Here is a 4,968-nt window from a genome sequence, read left to right as displayed (position 1 = left end):
CGTGTGAATGTTGCACTTAATTCGCAATGTTTATAGCCAACCGCGCTAAAAGCTGCGGCAGGGGGACGGACAAACGAATCACAAAAAGCAGTTTTAAATAATTTTCAATCTCGGTGATTTAAAATTGCATAGCTCCAGTGGCTTCCCATTATCGAAAGAGCATTCCAGACGGCCGCAGAAGGGCATCTGAAAGTGCGCGATGCAGTGACCGTCTTTGTTTGAAAGGTTCGCCAAAAGCCGCTGCGAGGATGACCAGATTTTGCTCGATGGCGGTTATGCCTTGTGAGTTACGGACAGAAAATATGCCATCTGTGCAGGACCGCCCTTTCCTGAAACTACATTTTGGGACTCCGCAAGCCTCTCCTGAGCGTGCCTAGCAAGGCGGTGTTGAATAATCCTTGCCAGGACCTTTCCCGGCACACTGAGGGGTGAGATGCCCCTGTAGTTGTTACAGTCTGTGCGGTCTCCCTTCTTAAAGATGGGGACCACCAGGGCATCGTACCAGTCTTGCGGAACCCGTCCAGTGATCCAGACTGTTGTTATGAGGTCATGTAGGGCAGTCTGTGCACAAACGCCACCCTCCCTCAGCATTTCGCTTGGGAAATCATCTCTGCCCTGGAGACACAAGTGTGGTTGGTGCGAGTGCTACAACCTCTGCGATGAACTACATTATTCCCTGGTTCATCTTCACAGCCGTGACGATCTATCCACTGCTTAACGACCATCGTCATCTCTCATGTCTCACGATTGAAAAACAATCTGTTCAGCTCCTGCACGGAGGACGTTGTCTAAGGCCACCTCTTCCAGTGACTGTGCTCTGCTAAAACCTACGGTGGCGAGATGTTGACTACCTCGCCTGGTACACAGGTCGTGGGTTCAATCCCGACGCCTGTTGTATATTTGGAGTTTGCGTGTTTCTCTCCCCATGGTCGCATGCATTTATATCCGGGTCCTTCGGTTTTTTTCCTCCACATTTATAATCATGCGTTTAAATGTACGTATGCTAAACCACTTCGTTGCGCTATTATGCATTTCCAGGTCGCTCCTGGAAAAGAGCTATATAGCTCAGTGGGCCTTTGCCTGGTAAAATAAGTCAATTACTTGACTGTGTATGACCTCTAATCCACGTGTAACCCCCTTCCTGTCGCTCAGGTGGAAACTCAAGGCACCTCTCCATGCTTGCCTGAACACTTCTTCAGCCATTCCCAGGCATCGACAAGCGCATCAATTAAAATCGATTCTTGGGTCTCCCGATAGGCGTATCGAATGGTCCATGTGAACATTGATTTGTACACGTTGCGAACGGCTCAGGTAAAACCTGCAGCAGCCAAAGAGGCGCACTAACATTCGTCACTAGGGCAAAAATATTATAATAATCTGCTAATCGAACCGCGACAATTCGTCAGATGACGATGAAGGCAGACCGTCACAATTGCCTGCACCGACGAGATTATTTTTCCCCATTCCATTGACATTCGGCTGAGCCGTTACCATCGTGCCACGAAATAAATGGACAATTCAATATTCGGTGAGCAATGTTAAGACAGAACAGAGTCTCACACACACTTTACATTCCCTGCGAAGGAAAACCTATGTTAAACTAAACTTTTAATTCTTGAGAGATGGATTAACACCGAATTCAGTGGGAAAAAAACCGAAGCTAATGTAATTTGTGTGTGTGCGTGCACAGTCATTGGCGACGGGACTGATGAGACTGTAAACTCACGACACTTGAGAGACCAGTTTCAATCCACGTGCAAGCTGCCCGACTTTGACCCCAGAGCCTCGGCAGTGCTGGCTCGGTAATCCGAGGGCAGAATTCAATCAGTGGCACAACAACAAAAAACACCCACACATTCCCCCCCCACCCCCCATGTAACCAACATGGGTCTGTTGAGGCAAGTGCTGTTAATGATGACCTTAGTGACCCTAAACGGCACAAACCACGAACAGAGCCGCCACGGTCTCTCCAGTTGTCTACACACCTGTCTAAACCTATGAGTATGCCCAGGTTCACATCGGAAATATAACCGACTTAAGCTTAACACGTAGGCTTTCGCGACCAATATCATCCATAGTACAGGTGTGGTTCGATCGCGTAAATGTCGTTAAACCCGCCACCACCAGACACAACCACCTAGTAAGGTTCGTCACGTAAACAGAACATGTCAATTCGTTATGAGTACAGCACACCGGTGTGTTGGAGAGCCCAGCCACAACATTTACAGAGTATGACGTTTCGCCAGTGATTACAACTCGCTTCATCAGGCGATGGCCAGATTTGTGGATGAGTCCTCCCATTTCCTCCTAACCCAAAAAACATGTTGTATGGATGAATTAAGCATCATAATGCAGTCCGTCGCCAAGGACAATGACCTCCCTTGCATCGGAAGTCGGTAATCCCTTGGTCATCTTACGGTGGTTGGAGCGTTTCATTCCCGTTGAGCTCCCTTGTGACGAGCAAGGGCTGCATTTGAGCGACACCTTTCCGCATGGATTACATGCAGTGGGGTGAGGGTAACTCCTGAGATTAAGATGCCACTGGTCGACATTGTAACCATTTTTAACCTGTGTCTCCTTTAGCTATAGCCGGGAATTGAACCCCAGGTAGCTGGGTTTGAAGGACAGTGTGCACAGCAGAGCCACACAACATGCAGTTCGGAGGGCTACGTATGGTGCGAAAGAAGTTAAACACACACTCCAATTCACAAACCTAAATTGAGAATTTTCCTACCGAAGTTCATTAATATGTAACAATAATTCGTTCACGCGAGAACAGTGTATATTTTTAGAATTGAAAAAGGATTACCATAACCGTTTTTCCCTCCACACCAAAATTGTATTAAAAAATTTTACACCATAAGTGCGGTGTTTTTAATGCCGCACTTTTAATTCCCGAGGGAAAAAATCTACGTCCTGTTTTCGACAAACTAAATACTAGCCTTCACAAAAGCAGTGCCATCAAGATGCAATTTGAGCAGGTCACTTTGCCGACACCAGCTCATGAGGCCGCTGGACACGAGATCAACCCGGCAGATAACGATGTCATTCGGCTCGCAAACGGCCCCCTGGTCTAGAACCGGTACGGCTTGGTCACAGCCACACAGTCGGGAAAGAGTTCATACCAGAACACAGCCCTGCCCTGCATGTCACGTGACGTTCCTATACGATGTCGTTTAACGTGCACACACACAACCGCAAGAAATATATTCCGTCGTCAGCCATGATGTATCCACTGGTGGATTTAGGTCTCCCATCTCTCGGTCTTGCGATGCAACTAGCTCGCAGTTTTAATTCATGGATGCCCTCTCTGGTACAATATGCTCTGCCCTTTGGCTGCCACTGCGCAACAAAAAGAGCACGTACGTCTCTGTGCATCGCTGTACACTTCTCAGCGTGTTGCCTTCTCTTTGTATGCCCATGAGGAAGGGTTGAACGCAACTTTGGAGAAGTGGAATTCTTGGCATCTTCAGAAACAGTCTCCCAGAGCACATCGCACAGCGTGGTCCAGGTAACATTATGGCTCTCAAGCCTCTACAAGTTGATGATCCCAACATGTTACAAATGTGTTACTTCTGAAGACAGCCGATACACATGAACAGATGGACCATGCGATTGAACACAATGACTGCTTGCATATACAAGTACGAGATTAATGCATCAAGATAAAAATATGAGTCTTGTATTTGCTGCCTTGATCTACAAACAGAACACATTTGATTTGGCGCTTCCGTGACTGCAGGAATTACTCATTGGTTTTTCGGTAAAGTCACGTAGAAATAAGATATAATACAATTGCATAATAGCTCTTCTGTGCTGATGATTGCTTGCGTTGCAATCGAAACGTCGTATGCTATTATGTAGTATGCTATTATGTAATTTTAGTATTTCTTATTTCTACGTGACTTGGCCGAAAAACCAAATAGAACACATTTTCAAGACAACATCTATGCTCAAATCAATGTTGATTAAAGTTCTGATTTACACAAAAGTTTTGGTATTTCATGACTTGCATACTTTAGCAACCATATAATTTAAACACCATCGTCAGTGTTTATACAACACAGACATCTTTGGCATGGAGATATCTCACAGCACTGAAACAGAGTGGAATCGTAACAATCTGTGCATTCAAAAACATATGGCCCTTTTGACAATCCACTGCTGGATTGACCACGCAGATTGAGTCATGGAGGCTGTTTGACCATGCTTCATGTTAGGTGAGCGTGGGACGAAGGGAATTGGAGGTCCTTCAGGGATCAGTCGAGATATCACCGAGCCATTTATGTTAACCGTGGCCAGGAATCAAACTCAAGTCGCCAGGTTCACAGCGCAGTGCTAACCACTGTACCACTCCCAACAACCTGTATTACCATGATAAAAACATGTAAATAAAAGTAATGTATGCCATCTAAACATAACCAATGAACTAAGCGGTGGATATTTGATATTGCCGGCCGAAACAAACTAAATCCGGTGGAAAAAACAAAATGAAAAATAAAACAGCCAAACTTGTATTCCCCTTCATGCCATATTAACTCCAAAATTGCCTCCTACAGGTTTCAAATTGAGGATAACACCCCCCCCACCCCAAGGAACTAAACCATGAAAAACTTGATACCCAAGGTCACCGTGACTTTGCCGCGACCAACAAGCACTCGCGTTGGCGAGTTCTGCGTGCGCGGTGCACACGACGATATTTTTCAGCTCGTTAACGCAATTATCAATTAAGGCTAGGGAAGCGCCTGCGACAAATTGAGCTGCACCGTCAGGCACCAATGCTCAACCTTTGCCTTGGGGACGTTAAAAGCCAACAAAAGCTTGAAGCACCCCATCCAGATAACATCGGGTTCATTGCAAAACTGTTCACGACGTACACATTTTCCATAGCCCCTAGGCACTGACACGCAACCAACAATTGCCTGTGACCTTTATACATCACCATTTAACATACGCCGAGAACACATG

The sequence above is a fragment of the Petromyzon marinus genome, chromosome 20 (assembly GCF_048934315.1).
Source record: "Petromyzon marinus isolate PM22_M1 ecotype Great Lakes invasive population chromosome 20, UKy_Petmar_22M1.pri1.0, whole genome shotgun sequence".
NCBI lineage: Eukaryota > Metazoa > Chordata > Hyperoartia > Petromyzontiformes > Petromyzontidae > Petromyzon > Petromyzon marinus.
The sequence above is the reverse complement of the archived record's forward strand: the minus strand, read 5'-3'. Positions refer to the sequence as shown.